This window comes from Hesperophylax consimilis, chromosome 7, assembly GCF_061612785.1.
Source record: "Hesperophylax consimilis isolate HC1 chromosome 7, BYU_Hcon_1.0, whole genome shotgun sequence".
Taxonomy (NCBI): Eukaryota; Metazoa; Arthropoda; class Insecta; order Trichoptera; family Limnephilidae; genus Hesperophylax; species Hesperophylax consimilis.
In genome coordinates, this window is record NC_142842.1 from 1,407,004 (window position 1) to 1,424,341 (window position 17,338).

At 31.8% G+C, this 17,338-nt stretch overlaps 1 protein-coding gene across 1 annotated transcript in view; it reads left to right on the forward strand.

Moving 5' to 3' along the window:
- The first annotated feature begins 1,256 nt into the window (after positions 1-1,256).
- Positions 1,257-17,338, forward strand: part of LOC149422115 (uncharacterized) — a 62,449-nt gene continuing 46,367 nt past the window's right edge. The window contains exon 1 of the mRNA XM_089633530.1: positions 1,257-1,484. The gene's annotated coding sequence lies outside the window, so the exon portion shown is untranslated. The remainder of the gene's footprint in view (positions 1,485-17,338) is intronic.

Sequence of the window (17,338 nt, forward strand, 5' to 3'; positions counted from 1 at the left end):
ATGTGTCTATAATAAGGCAAAGGGTACCTGCATACCATTCCCAACGCAACCTATAACCATGACCGGCCATTCTTTCAAAGGGTTCGTTCATAGATTGTGTTACATTTTTTTTAGTTTTTAATTGGTTTAAAAAAGATATCTAGATTTATCTTTTTTACGACCTCTATGTTACGAATGTCATTTGGAATTCTTGGTAAATTCTAAATCATTATTCAGTAACCTCTTCGATATTGCAATTTTATTGAACTTAAACTACAACTTTAATGAAAAAAATAAACATATTATTTTAGCATTGTGTCTATTCCTTCACAAAATTATATGTACCTAACCTAAATGCGGTCTTAATCTAAAGCTGTTCTCTATCAGCCGTTTACCATACAGAAGGTAGATTTTAAAATGTTTAGAGAAAATGCTTGTAGCTTTCTCCATGCTGTATGATGGAGAAAACACAGAGGCCGGCAAAATCGTTCCATACGGAGAAAATATCCCGTCTATAATCTGATTACCAATAATTTGAAGAGATTATTAATAAATTAGGAATACTAATTTTTCTCCGTGTACGCGTTGAATTAAGTTTTTCCCCTCACACGAAGTCCTGAGGAAAATCATTTCCCTCAAGGCTGTCATCTTTGGGGATGCTGCGTGGAGGGTATTTTTTATGGAGAAGAAGTTCTAGCAAGGAAAAAGGTATCTAGTGACCAGTATATCCAGGAGTGACGTATATACGTACCTAGGTGTCAGAGGTGTCTACGAATCTACTAAGAGACAAATATTTTTTTCTGCGTTTTATCATACCTATAAGGAAATAACTAAGCCCATTAAGGTTGAATGAAAATGATGACAACGACATAATGTAAAAAATGCCAATTCAAATGTAATTATAACGTAATCGCTATTAAAGTGTAAAAATAGCCTTTCTACGAATAATCAAGGTTAATTTAGAATTTTTATCGCTCGTGGAGGGTTCATAGTTCACAGGGCTTTCCTCGAAGCCAAAGTCACCAAAAAAGATACACAGCAAATTACCGCTCAAAAAAAGAGGCAAACTAGTTTCTGTAAATAATTCACACCGAAACTGAAGAATATATTTTTATTGTACTTTTTTAGTCGTGCGATAATTTTACCTGCATTTGATAGCATTCTCTTTTCCCGGTGCGAATGGATTATTAGGTCTTCCCAAACAATATTATCTAAAGTTTGCTTTTAGTTGTTGTTCAGTCGTTCGGCAACCGTCGACCAGATCGCACTTGGTTACCTCGTGTCGCCGTCGCCTTTCTATCCAATACCAGATTCACGTGGAAGTCGATCTATTTGAAACCTCTCCGCGGGTGTTGTTGCAATAAAAACTTTATTTTAATGGACATTATAAATTATTATTTAAATCTACAAATTCTAAAAAAATATTATATTATTTGTGCCACAAAGTTATAATAACGTTATTCACATTACGTGTATATTGCTGTTATGATTTCAACGCATTAAAGGTAGGTTTTTAATAAAATTTGTCTTCTCTTCTGAAAGTACTTAATTTTTATTCTTAATGCATAGTATATTTGTAGAAAATAATTTATAAACATAATATATAAATAACACTTCCACAATCAACATAAGAAACAACCATTTACACGCGCAAAATAGGTTCTTATTTTGGGTAAATTAAGTTCATTCACGCGTATTTAGATTGAAAAGAAACTTTCGTAGGTGTCACTCCGTATGAAAAAAGTCTAAGTTGGCAGCAAAGGTTAATTTTGAATTTGATGAATCAAAATGGAATTACTAATAATCTTCAACCATCTATCCCGACATAAATAGTTAATTATTGTATTAATTAAGTTAAAACGATGTCCATAGTATGTGCCTATTAAAAGTACGGCGGTTAGGTAAATATTTACCTAAGTATCTACCTATTTCAAATTATAAAACACTATCTGATGTGTACCCGGTGTTGCTAGACTTTTCTCTACTTTCAATAAATATAATATTCATGAAATTCTTCAAATGATAGTGAAAACCCTAACAAACTCAATTGCATAGTTTAGAAGAACTAAGCGCACAAACAGACAGACACGAATAGTGACTTTATTTTATACTATTTAGAGATTATACACACAAAAGGTATTCCAAAAGTTAGTAGAAATAATTCCGCAATTTGTGTTAGGTAAATAAATGTGTTATCAATTATTTAGAGAAACAAATATACATATTTAGATTATTTTATGTTATCTTTCACGACCACGAGTGTTTATGGCCTATATACGTTGTATGAATATTCAGAAGCAAGTGAAACAAAGTTTTAAATTCCGATAACTGAACAATGTATTATTTACATCTTACATATATGTGTGTAACCCAGTAAAATATTAAAATTAACATTGTAATATGCATAAAACATCAGCTCACGTTTTTACATTTAAAATCACGAAATCAGTGAGTCTTGCGTGAAACGAAATTGAAAGTTATGGGAAAAACGATAAATACACAGAAAATAGGGGCACACTTAGGGTTACAGACATACGCACATTTTATTTTAAAAACACATCGTAGTAGTTAGATAGTAATGAGAATTCGTTAATTTCAGTTTCCGAAAATGGAAATAATGCAATTCAATGGTTATTTCCTCAAAATTAAAATGGATTGTAAACTTGAATGCGACCATTGAACAATCGATAATTGATGTGAAAGTTTTAAGGTTAGGTTTTTGTCTTCTCTTATTTAATCCAAAATATGTGTCCTAAAATAGGTTCTTATTTTGGATTTAATTAAAAAGAAATAAAAAGAAACTATAATAAGTATTATTATTTCAAACATGGTGTGACGAAAGGACGTAGCACAAGGAAATAGTTACCTACTAAATGCATTACTTTTAATTTCCGGAAACTGATATATTTATTCGTCATTATTATCTAATTGTTTGAAAGTATTTTTAAAATGAAATGTGTATATTAAGCGCGTCCATATTTTTCTGCGTACTGTAATCATGTTTTGCTAATATAACAATATACAATTAAATTTAATGAAAAATGTCTAATTATTGTCGGGTTTTAATTTAATTGGGTTGTAATTTACCTAAGGTGTTCCTGGTAGTAAATTAATATGATTTACTAATAATAAACATTTTTTATAAGTTTTTGGAGTACGTCAAATAATATCTGTATTTTATGTTTCCCCCGAAGTGCAAGGTACTTATTTACTTACCGTGTGTTCCTTCTTATAAACGAAAATGTATAAAAAAACTACGTTATTTATTAACTAGCATTTTACCTTAAAAGTCGTACAGCGAAGCTAATTTATGAAGAATATTGCAATCTAAAACTGTTGACGTTTGGGAAAGGAAAATAGCTACATACCTATGAGTGCATTGACGATAATTTAGTTATGAACAATAATTTACTGTGCGTTGAAACTTGCCATTTTATTATCGTCTTCCGTTGATCGTTGTGGTCAACTGAGTAAATTAGTGTACAAGTTTCTTACAAAATTCATGGAAAAGCATACCACTTGACTAAAAATTTGTCGCATTTGTCAAAAATATTATAGCGAAGCTTAAAGTGAAATCATTGTTTTCGGTTAATCTTTACTATGAATCGGTTTACGTTAAGAATACAAAAAAATGATTTAGTTAAACTGTAGCCTCTCCTATCGTTTGGCTTAATTAAAATCAAAATATAATTGTTAATTACTATATGTAATAAATATAAAAAGTATAAACGTAAACTACCATTTTTTTATAAAAAGATAGATATAGAACGCGTATAAGAAACAACTTTAAAAAATTCAAAAATCTATTGATCAACTTTTTTCTTTCTTCACAAAATAAATAATTTAACAAAATAAATAATTTAACAAAAAACACTTTTGCGCTAAAATAGAAAGCCAAGCTATTTTTATCCCTATCACCTATATTCGTGGTGATATAAGGAATATTAAGCTTTCCAGCCTTTGTGACTCTGCGCCACTGCTATGCCACTACCTACCAATTCGAAAAAAGTGATCTTTTTAAATTTGTAAAAATAATAATATGTTTTTTTTGTAAAATATGACGCCTGTTTGCACTCTTATAGTGCGAACATATATAACGTATTGTAAAGTACATACCCTACTCATTATATTTCATATCCGTGGGAATAGATTTTCTAGGATTCGAGATAAAGAAACGCCATTGCCATTGCATGCAAAGCAAAATATTAAATCTGTAGGGAATAAAATATATTAATTTTATGTATTAATCATACGTGGACGTAACCTGACTGCCTAAAATATTCAATTTCATCGGTCAAATAATGAACGCGGAAACTGTAAATGATTTCATTAGAAAATACTAACGGAATTGTTTTAATTACGTAGATAAGCAAAAATGATAATGAAATTCATTTTTACTATTAGTTTTGAGCATTTATCGTACTAATACTTTTATCCAAAATTTAATTTTGAACGAACGAGGAATAGTTCAATTCACAAACTGATGGTAAGTGGCCGAGTAGGCAAACCGTAGGGAGATTGATGAAATTTTGAACACCCTACCTTAAAATAAGACAAAGGTTACTGTCCACATGAGTCTTAGAAAAACCACACTGATAAAAACGAGTATTACTAATTTATTAAGAAGTAAGAGTCTCATTTTATTAACTAAAAATCTTAGGACGGGTTGTTTCGGAGAATCTGAACAATTCATCAAATTTCAATCTTCATTTTCAAGTTCTGTTTTTATATCATTGTAGGCTAGTTGCTTGACAAAACTGAAATAAAAACAGAACTTGAAAAAATCTTTCACAGAACTTGAAAATGAACGTTGAAATTTGATGAATTGTTCAGATTCTCCGAAACAACCCGTCCTTACTCTATTAATTTCATAATTTTAAATAATTTCACATTCTATTAATTAAATACAATATAATATTGTATTTGCGGCAGGTTCCGAGTATCACATACACTTTCTGTATCGTCCCGGCGAAAGAAAACGCGAAAATGAAGAAAAATGACAATTGCTAATTAATTAAGAACCTCTTCAAATTTTCCGTAATTCGGTTAAAAACGGGATTGCAGGCCCTTAAAGAATGAATTGATAGTTTTCCTAATAAACTTTTATTAAAATACAAATTTATTATTGCGATGTCGATGTTGTTCAAAAAAATTCTAACATTTTCGCATTTCGTCATGATATATTATCAAGCCAAATGCAGGTGTATGAACACGTATTCCTATATATTAAAAATCTATTTTTCGGAATAACTTAATTGAGTAAAACCTCAAATTAAATTATAGAATTATTGAAGTCAATATTAGCGATTTCTAATCGAAAATCTGAAAAAAGAAAAATCAGAAAAGGATACGGTCACATCTAGGACTCGAACAAGGGTCCTGGGTTCGAGTCCTAGATGTTACTGTATCCTTTTCTGATTTTTCTGTTTTCAGATTTTCGATTAGAAATCGCAAATATTGTCTTCAATAATTAAATATTAAAAATCTACTAAAAGTTTATCAGGAAATGGCACGCAATCCCGTTTTTAATCGGATTACCTATAATTTGAAGAGATTCTTAATAAATGTTCAGAATTAGCGGTAGGTCGGTACTTCGTTAAAACCGTGTATTAGAATCAATCCGCCGGTTTGTGTGCACATATTTTTTGCCCATACATATCGGTACTACCGATATTTTCTAAGAAATAGGGACACAAATGTGATCATTTCATAGTGTGTTGGAGAAACCGGTTTTTGTTATTTTGTAATGTTTAGCCTTGTTTTAATATTTAATTGAGCATACAAGCTAGGTAATTTCTTACATTATTAAGCTAATAGCTGTATCTCCGGTGTTGCCCGGAATTTTCGAAATCAGATGTCGGCAATCAGAGGTAAAAAGATTTTTTTTATTGAGCGTCAGTATGCAAAATTACATCAATAATCCTTTGCTTCAAATGAGACGGGAAAATGAGCACGGAGAAAAATGACTGTTGCAAATTTATGAAGAATTAAGAATATTGATATATCCGTTTCGAAACGGGGTTGCAGGCCTTACAAATGAATTAACAGGATTCCTGATAAACTTTTAGTAAATTACGAATATATTATCATGATGTCGTAACACGTGTTCTTGTGAAAATGGAATATTCTTGCATCAAGGCTTGCATTTATTTGCTTTCATAAGTATATCATGACGAAATGCAAAAATATTATTTATAATATAATTCATGGTTTAAGGCCTGCAATCCCGTTTTATCCGGAATTACCAATAATTTGAAGAGGTTCTTAATTAATTAGCAATTGTAATATTTGTTCTTTCACCGGGACTATACCGAAAGTATTTGACACTCTGGAGCCTGCCGCAAATATACTATATTACATTGTTTTTAATTAATATTATGTATTTGGCACTCTGGAACCTGCCGCAAACAAACTATATTATACTGTTTTTATTTAATAGAACGTGTCTGACACTCTCTGCCCCAAATATACTATATTATATTGTTTTTTATTAATAGAATGTTAAATAACACAAATTAAGGCGATGCACTACGTCGTGTAATATTTTAAATTGAGCCGCTATCAATAACAACCCTTACGTAGATCGCGATAAGGTTTAAATCCCCGCTTAACACCATCCGCCTGTTTTGATTTATGCAAGAAAAAACATGGCCAAAAACTGCCTTTTATTTTATTTTGTGGATGTTCAGGCATAATTTTTTTTTTCGATCATTTTATAAATACCTTTATTTGCCACATTATACAATAAAATTATAACCGAAAATGGGTTCGTTAGTAGGTGATTTTGAAATCGGCCTTATACATTATTTTTTCTGGGCTTATAAAAAGACTTATCTAAAAAATACTCCATTATATCAAAGGCCAAGATGTATTCTACTCGCAGTATTTAATTAAAGCATCTGAAACATTTCTAGGCGACCAAATTTTCAAACCAAAAACACATGATTTTGCATTACTACGTATGGCATCGCCTTAATTGTAATTGCGCACGCCGCCGGGATTGGAACCCGCGACGCATCGTAAATCAACAATTCAACCACAGGCGCTGTTCCTTGGGCAGATAATGATTTGTATTGACCTGCCTAGGTCCGAAAGGTCTTATATAAACTGTAAACTGACAACATCAGAGAAATCACACTTCTTGGGATTAATCTATTCAGTGATAAGAGAGGAAATTATAAATAAACTTGTCCTTGAATATTATCATGCCGTAAAATTATGTACATAAATTTTATTAAAACCCTATAGCGTACGAGAGTGAGTGCCGAATGCAATTCCAATTACTGGGTATCCCAACATCATAAAATTAATGCAACACCGTCTGGGTGGGTAATTCACGCAGGGATAGGCAGAGACACAAGTAAGCAGTTGTGATGTGGGCGCCATCGCAACAAATTCTTTGGTGTGGCTCGCGCGGAATCATAAGGCAGTAAATATGCAAAGATTAGGGGGACCCCGTATATTATCGGACAACGTATGGTATCGGACAAGTGTGTTTTTTACATACTGGTGTTTTTATAGATAGGTGTATTTAGAGGGCAAAGCAAGTTAATTCCTAATATTAGGAGCTCAGTGTTTTTCGCCAGGCTCTCACCAAAGTGCCGTGTACAGAAATCGATTTTGCCTCCCGGATATTGAGTACCGAGTTTTATTCGACGTCACATTAGAAGTACGTTATTAATTTAATTACTTCTGTAAGGCGGTATACTACATTCTAGTGACAATCAAATTACGATTTGATTTTTTAAAAATTGAATCCTATACCAGGCATGTGCTTATTTTTTTAACTCCACTTGGTTTGTTTTATACCGGACACACAATATATACACTACTACGGACATAAATATATTTTTGAAATATATACATCATGCCAATATGTCTTAGTATTTATACAATAAATAAAGGGGTTAATAATGATTTTTATTTTCAGTAAATTATACTGAAATGGCTTTGTTTACAAATTTAAAAAAACTATTTTTGTCATCATCGAATTTTTTAAAATACTCTGTTTTTCTCTCAGTAAATAAAAAATATTTCTTGTTATATTTGAAACCTTTTATATTGTAATCGTTAGTAACCATTTTTTTATAAAAAAAACTTAGAAAAGTATGATAATACAAAAAATCGTATTATTCTAATTATTGAGAAATCAATTTTTTCAGAAACAGAGATGGATTTTTTTTCTAATTAGCATACCGCATTGGAATGACCTTTTCACTTATGATTAATTCATAAATCGTTTATATTGAAAGAATAGCAACAAAATCGAAAATGCAAAAAAATGGGTTCGAAAGTATCCACATTCCCCTATAATAGATCCTACCCATATGTCTTGGGTACAACTCCCTTAAAATAATAATAATTACATGGCATGGCATTTATATAGCGCAGTTTAATGTGATTTAACTTCAACTTAAACACGGTAACTTAGTATTAATGGTCATGTTCTTAAAATTATTCTTACAGTGTGCCTTACTCAATACAGATATAAAACTAAATATACTGTTTATACAAAGTGATAACAAAACATAGAATAACAATAACAGCAGGATAGGACTAAAACATAATTTAAAACAGGAGGTAGTTTGTGATCAGAAATGAGCATACATTTTAAAAAGGTACAATAAGGAGGCAACCGAAACCAAACAATTACTAGAAGTTTTAGAATATGTCTTACTATAAAATATTGAAAAGAAGTTAAGATTTGTGAATGGTAAGATTTTTTAAATAATTTTGTCTTGATAGTTTCTAGCTAGTCAATTGCACAAGAATTTTTTTCGTCAATATGATGTGACACTGATAAACGTGACCTGTGCGTCCGGAGCTAGAGAACTTACCGCTCTTCCAATGATGTCTCAATAGCACATGTGTACCTTATTGTACAGAATATAGAAAAAATAATACTGGGCTATCGGGAATATAAAAGATATAACTGTCTACGATTTTATTATTGGTTTTCAAAAATGAGATACTTTGTTTAACGATAATATTGTAATGCAATAATATCATATAAGTTGAGATACAATCATGGAGATAATCTACTACAATATCCTTCTAAATACTTAAGACTATGATGTATCGGAATTGGAATACTTTTATCACTAATTGTTATGATAGCCTTGTGTCTAATTGAAATCCATTAAATGTATTTCAATATTATTTCTTTAGGAGCCACTTGTAATATTGAATTTAGAGTACATATGAAATCAGAAAAAACACGTTATTTCTGTTCTCGGCGTTTTTGCGCTATATTTGTGAACGTAAAAAGATCTAATCTGAGTATTATCTTAATGACTATAGGTACAGTTAAGGATTGCTATAAGCGGAAGTTATTTTCTAAAGGAACCGTAGAAGTTTTCAAACCGCGGAAGCGGGTTTTTATATGATAGTTTATTTTATTATTTGTTTATCTAGAATGTATATCATTTGTTGAAGTTAGAATATTAGTGCTCTATCTTATCTCCTCTTATCTTCTCCGTTTGTCTGTTTACTTCTGCGGGATATCGGAACCTACAACAAATATTAGACACCTCGAGAAGCACACCCATTGCCATTACATATTTTATTAGTTTTAATACTGCCGATCACAGTGACGGAAAACTCATCAAAATGACAATATAATCAAATTGCATTAAGTAATTTAAAAAGTTATATAAAGTCAGGAAAAGTGATGAAATAAAAACTAGGTTAAATAGTTTACGTAAGAAAGGTTAATATAATAGTTTTCATTGCTTTTAATGACTTTATAACACTTTTTAAAGGAGTATTAAAAATTATTGGACGAACAAATATGAATAATACCAATGGAGCAATTAGAGTAATTCATTACTAACTTGCGGTTTTTTTCGGTGCCGGAAGTATTTCTTAATCATTTAATTTTATTTTAATCATATCAAAAGTATTTTAAAAACTGCAGCAATCTTTTTAACAAAGCAGGCAGAATTGAAGAAGAACAACATTTGAACAGCTTGGATGGAAGATGACCGACAGCGAAAGTGGTTTCACAAAATAATGAGAAAAAAACCTGGAAGACAAAGGAGTGTTGGGCATTTGTTTATGGAAAAAAGGATGTGTTCAATTTTGCTACCGAATTTCGTCTAGTTTAAGATCTGAAAATGTTGCAAGATTATCTCGTTTTATATTTAAAATGTTGATAAAAGAGACTTATACCTCGTATATATTACTGATTGTGAACTGCATTACTGTTCGGATAGTGAATTTCGCATGTGTTTTTCATCTAAAGGCAAAAGACGGATGCTTTAACGAGACCTATGGTTATGTTTTATGTTCAAGGTGTTTCTTATTTATTTTTGCCAACTATTTGTGTGTAATCAAGTATGAAAATATAGATCGTAGAAAGAAAAGATTTTTCATATGGGTCCTGATTTCCCGATACAGTTTGAGCTTAGTCCAACAAAAGGGGTTTAACGTGACAGATTCATTTATCGCAACGCCAGCTGTATTTCATGATAACAGATAACCCACGAAATTGAAATATTAACCCAATTAGCTCCTGATAACAGCACTTCACTTGTGGACTTATAGACTGGGCACTGGCACAACATGTGCTGTCGGCGCCCATCTATGAAATTCAAATATATATGAACTTATAGTGCTTTGTTTTTGGGGTATTATGCCGTGTTGCTCTACCTGCTTCTTTAGCCAATGCTTCAGACAACATTACAGTGTCCATCATCGTGGCTGTCTTTTTGGGTTCGTATTTCCATTTCGTGGGTTATCTGTAATCATTAGATACAGCTGGCGTTGCGAAGGAGGTAGCACAACACGGCTTAATACCCCAAAAATAAAGCACTTACATTACGTTTAAAATGCGTACGTCACGTTTACCCTTCATTAATCAAAAAACCATTCATATTTTGGAAACATTAAAAAATTTGGGCACAACTCTCTTCGGTAGCTACAAATATTTTTTCCTAAACAATATTATATATTGGAAGCTTAACCTTATAAAACGGAATCCCATGCAAGATATCAATCATAGCACGAAAATTTTGTGATATTTTATTTAGCCAAGGGGGCCGTTCTAAATGGGCTCGCGGGCCGCAGGTTGCTCATCACTTGTCTACAACCAAGATCCCATCAGTTTGGAAGGCTTTTTTGTCTGTGTTATTATTTTGTCTTTGGAAATGTCTTCTTTGTAAACAGAGTAGGTAACTGGGTGCACAAATAGATAATTCTTTATGCAAATACATCACATTCACGCATTCCTCCCTATTCACATATTCATATTTGTATTTTAAAGTAGCTGATTTGTTTGAAGACACTTTGCAGATTTATTTGTTTTGACAAACATAATTTATTCCGCTTTCTCAATGGAGCAAAATTTTTTATACCTTCCAACTCTCTCATTCAGCAAATAACTGATCCTAGAAAGCGTTTCGATTATTTTTTTTAAAGATTCTAAATTATTTGCTGAATGGAGAGTTCTTTTACGTTAGCATAAAAGATATATTATTATTTAATATATTAGAAAACTTAAAATACAGTTAGGAACTGTAAAATAGAAATAAAGGCAGATTAGGAGACAAACCGATTAAACCCAATGTTTATTGCGCTACATTTAAAGTTTAAAATGACCGTATGTTCAACTAAAGCCTTCATAAATAATTAAAAATACTAATTTCATTTGTGGCTCTGTCTGTAAGTCCTGTTCAATGAACTCTAGAAATTTTGTACTGAATTTAAGTATCATTTTCAAAATTATGTATCAAGAATTCGGACAAGCGATAAAGTACGTACGTGTATTATAATATTTTCATTAACGGTCGTGCACCAGTGACAAGAATTTTATGAAATGCGATTTAAACCTTTATGCCATGAGAAAGTGCATAAAAAATTTTACGGAATCGCTTACGCTTGAAACATTTTGGAGTTCATTTTTGATTTCACACATCTAGCCCCTCGGAAAGGGTCTGGCGTTCCAAAGGTTAACGGAAAATTATTTTAACTGTCATTTTCAAAATTGAACCTGATGTGTCAAGAATTCAAACTAGCCCTTGATTTTCCTCAGGTCTGTGCTAGTGTACCTATTTATAAATTACTATAAAAAGTGTTCACAATAACAAAAAGATTTTTAATAAATTAACGGGATTCTATACCAGGGGATCAGAAGTCCGCAGAAGATCAATATTCAATACGCCAGCAGTCATGACAGTAAATTGCCGAGATAAATGGAAGGATACGAGTAGTTGGTGCATGGTGTGCCGTGTCTGGTGATATTGCATGCCTAATGTGCATGGGAAGCGCCATGTGGGAATGCACAGTGCATGCGGATATTGTAGCCAGTCGATTATTGCATGCAGAATGCAGGTCAAGGTATCCATTTTTCATAATGCTCTTTTCAAATTGACCAGTTCGATTGAATGCACTTTAACCGCTGTCATAATATCATGTCTTTTTATGCTGACTAAAATGGACACGACACCCTACATATTAAAAATAAATAATACATAACGCTGAAAAAAAGTCACACCATGTAAAAACATGAAATCCAATGGAAATGTGTGTTTAGACGATTTTTATTTATCGAACCTAGATGGAAAATTGTACAACAACAATGATTTTATACGTGGAATTCAAATGGAAATAATTACTTTTGTTGGTTTTTTTATTGGAATACTACAGGAAAATACGTACCGTCTTACTAATTAGATTCTTACACGCCCGTTCAACGTTGGTGTGGTAAAGCCGGCCTTGAGCCTGGTTTATGACCGTTTTAACCAAACAAAAACCATGGTAATAAGTCAAGTTTTTCACTGTTCTGACCTCACCCGCTGCGTAATATTTACACGTTTTTTGTAAGGTTGTTACTTTATAATAAGGTATAAATTTATTCGTTTAGTTTATACGTATACTTACGCCCTTGGGGCTTTTATATAAAACTAATTTTGATAAATTATATAATGCATCAAAATTTAGATAATAATAATAGTTTTCTTCCTAGCTACATGAATGGGATATGGGCGCTATAGCAAAGATTATATATATTTTTTAAATACATACGAAATTAATGAACTGAACTCTCGTAGGTACAACAAATATAAAGAAAAGAAAAAAGTATTAATGCCTGGAATTAATTTGTTAATAGGAGTACAAAAGGAAAACAGTACTTCAGTTTTTTTTAAACATGGCTACAAATGGAGATTTCGTTGGAGAGTCTCAAGATCTTAAGTAGTATTTTATTTACATTAACTCTACACAGGAGGTCCTGAGGGAAATAACTTCTCTCAGGGTCTATTTCATCTTTGGGGATACTGTGTGGAGGGTGTTTTTAAGGAGAGAAAGGAAAGGAAGTTCTAGAAAGGAAAATTTTATGAGGGGTGGGTAGGAATCTAGGTATTAGTGTGTCCAAGGATTTGGTATTATATCCCTCCCGCTGTGCGCGAGGTTTCCTTAGCCGAGGGGTAAGGCTCCCAACTAGCAATAAGAAGGTCGCAGGTTCAAAATATACTTGCGGCACGTTCCAAAGCGGAAGGTATTCTCAGTATCGCCCTGGTGTAAGACCACCATTCAGAATTGAAACGTTGCGCGTTGCTTGAAATGGCTTTAGTCTTTGTTTGGTGACCAAATCTGAATAGCCAGTTACTTGCCCACCTTCCTCTTTTCCATCTCCATCCTCTCCCAAATACCATCAGCCTCACAACATACCCCAATTAGTGATGCCACAATGGGTGGAGAGACCAGTTGAAGATGTCAAAGGGTCTCCCCAATCCAGCCTCTCCCGATCTGGCCCGCCACGCAGCTGGTGGGCAGGCGCACTATGAACACACCTCATCCGATAAACCCGCGCACCCCTGCTACATCACCAAACGTTGCGGACCACTTGGGGTGATGTACGGCAGAGGTGTTGGTTATCCAATAAATTTATCCCGGGGCGGCGCACAGTGGGCTGAAAATCGCCTTTCATAGACATAGAGACTTGAATTTTCAAGGGTATTTTTTTGGCTAGAAATGGATTCTGCTGATCATTACTATGCTATAAAATTTCGTACGAAGCAATTGCGTGTACAAATGAAGGAGTTATAATTTTTTTAGAAAAATTTGTATGGCACTGACATTAAAAATGAGGCTATCTCTGGAATCATAAGGTTGGCCGTTCTATCCTTACACACAGATATACTACTAATTATTTGTAATTTTTTGACATACTTCGTATTGTGGCGCAACTTGCGAATTTTTTTTAAATCCTCAAAGTTGAAAAAAACCCTTTTTAATGTTGATGATTCATTTTAATGCTTAAATGCTTTTAGGCTTGCAGTGTAAATAAAATATTGTAAACTAGACAAAGCATACTCATATGTAAAGCATTTAAGCATTACAATGAATAATCAACTTAAAAAAGTTTTTTTTTCAACTTGAGGATGTTAAAAAAAACGCAAGTTGCGCCACAATACGAAGTATGTCTAAAAAATACAAATAAATAGTAGTATATCTGTGTGTAAGGACAGAATGGCCAACCTTATGATTCCAGAGATAGGCTCATTTTTAATGTCAGTGCCATACAATTTTTTCTTAAAAAAATTATAACTCCTTCATTTGTACACGCAATGGCTTCGTACGAAATTTTATAGCATAGTAATGATCAGCAAAATCCATTTCTAGCCAAAAAAATACCCTTGAAAATTCAAGTCTCTATGTCTATGAAAGGCGATTTTCAGCCCACTGTGCGGCGGTACCCAAACGCGCCTCCCAAATTGTTAATATATTATGTTTATCGTGACGAAGAAACCATTAATTTCTAAACATGTCGATATATTTTAATTAAATTGTGGCGTGAACAAAGTATTTTATTTTCATTTAATTAAATTGTTAGTTCGATGTATTCAATAATGTTTTTTGTGTATTTGAACGACAAGCTGTATAGAAGGAACATCCACAGTAATTTATGTAATTGTAATTGGTAATTACGAGAAGTCCCAATGTCACACGATACTCGTTGATCGCTAAAACAAGTGTTTAATTAAGTAGGTAATCAATTATTCATGCCGGGTTAGTTAATAATCTGTGTAATTATTTTTTCATGGCTTGGAGAAAATATGGTATTGCCCAATCAATTACACTAATTATGTTTAAACAAATAATTCGTCTCCGTTTTAAGTTTTTTCAACACACCTACTATATTTTTGTTCGTCCAACTGGAACGCTATAATAGCGATATGACATTTTTTTACAAAACGTTTTGATGAGATTCCATAGGTCATCGCAACTCGTTTGATTTATCCATTAAAAAAACAACAATTAGATACGTTCACTCGTCAAAAAGGGCTTTAGAGTAAAATATAGTAGTAAATTAAAAAAAAAAGAATTCATCAAATAGTAAGAACGTTGTGGACAGGAACTTAGTTAGGAAAGTGAAAACGAAAAACGAATTACTAGGACATTTCTATTTTAATTTTAATTTTTGTATTAAATTTCATTTTGGGCCATGTTGTAGCAAGTAGTCTACGACTTAATTTTGAGCATGATGAAAATAGAAAATTTTTTCATTTTTTTCGAAGAAAATTTCTCCTGAAAGCTTTTCACTTTGTGATGTCATTATTTATTATATTAAAACACAAACTTTGTTTACATCACTTTAATATATAATATAACCTCTACATGTTTCATGATCAATGTTCACCTCATATACTTGCTCCTGATGAGGTGAACATTGTTCATGAAACATGTAGAGGTTATATATAATAAAGTGATGTAAACAAAGTTATTTGTGGTTAAGTATAAAAATTATACATATTAATAATTAATGTTAATCAGGAATAATTTTGAATAAATAAAAATAATACAGGTAAAATTATATTTAATAATTTCAAAATAATTAATAGGACAGTTGCTGAATGTGAAAGGAATTGTATCTCTCATGATCTCATGGTTCAATTATGTCGTAACTTCACGAGCAGAGCATCTAATACATTATTTCTGTTGTTTAATTTCTTTCATACCTGTAACACCTTTCAATATATTTAATTGATTTAATTCATATAATTCCATTAATTTATTTAATTCCTTTAATTTATTTACTTCCATTAATTTATTTGAATCCTTTAATTCATATAATTCATTTTACTCATAAACTAAAATACATCAATGATTTTACTCCTTTAATTCAGTTATTCATTAAATTCTATAATACATTTAATTCCTTTAATTCATATAATACCTCTTGTTTATTTAATTCCTTTAATTCATTTAATACCTCTTGTTTATTTAATTCCTATAATTAATATAATTCCTTTATACCATAAACCCGTAAAAAGCAATTAGATTTAAGCACCAGAAATGATATTCATATTTGTAATAAAGCCGCTCTGCCAACAATAAAAAATAAGTCATAATTGTGAAATATTATATTGAATAGAGCCAATAACGCTCATTCTTGACATACATATATTTAGTTTAAATTTTAACACTCTGAAGAACCCCGTCATAAGTTGAAAAAGGTCCGGACATCATTAAAAAAGTAGAAGTAAGTTATAAAGGTGTTTTAATCCATAAAAGTCACATTCAAAATATCTTTATCTGTACGCCAAATAATTCACCTGAATTATCGCATTTGCTGAAAAGGTCAAGAAAGAAAATGACACGATATCTATTATCATCCAGAACTGAATAATCTTTAATTTGACTTCTTTTTATATTGTTATTGTTTTTTTATACCCTCTTTGCAACAAAATTGAATAGGATATAATCTACGTTATAGTAAGTAATTATGTGATGTATGTATGAGTCACTAGTCACTAGTCACTAGGTCATAGAGACACTGTTGGTGCTCAGCTTATGTAGTTACAATAACCTGTTCTCCGATCAATGCTGATTCTCAAAATGTTGAATGTCAACTTGCAACTTCCTCCAAAACCAGTACCTACCTACATCATAGTTTGCCAGTTTCTGCTCTAATAACAATAATATTATTATAACTCATTTATGTATTTTTTCCTGAAATCGATATGACCACAGTAAATTTACGAAAATTTAATTTGATTGATTTGTTTTATTTCAATCGGATAATATTTATAGCGTCGTACCATATCTGTAACCAAAAGGCATATCCTCGTAAAACTCGTTTTATCCATTTATGTATTTTATTATATATATGTACAGCTCTAAGGTTTTATCTCCTTTTCTATTATGGTGAGACACATAATGCAAACAGAATAAGAAATACAGAAAACACCAAGCCCTTCATGGAGAAAAATGAGTAATGGAGATTTATTGAAAAATAAATGAGACTGTAAGCCGCTTACAAATAAAGTGTTAAACTCGGAACACGTGCTCATACATATGCGTTGGTCTTAATAATATGTTCACACGTTTCGGACAAAACATAGGTATTTTACTTAAA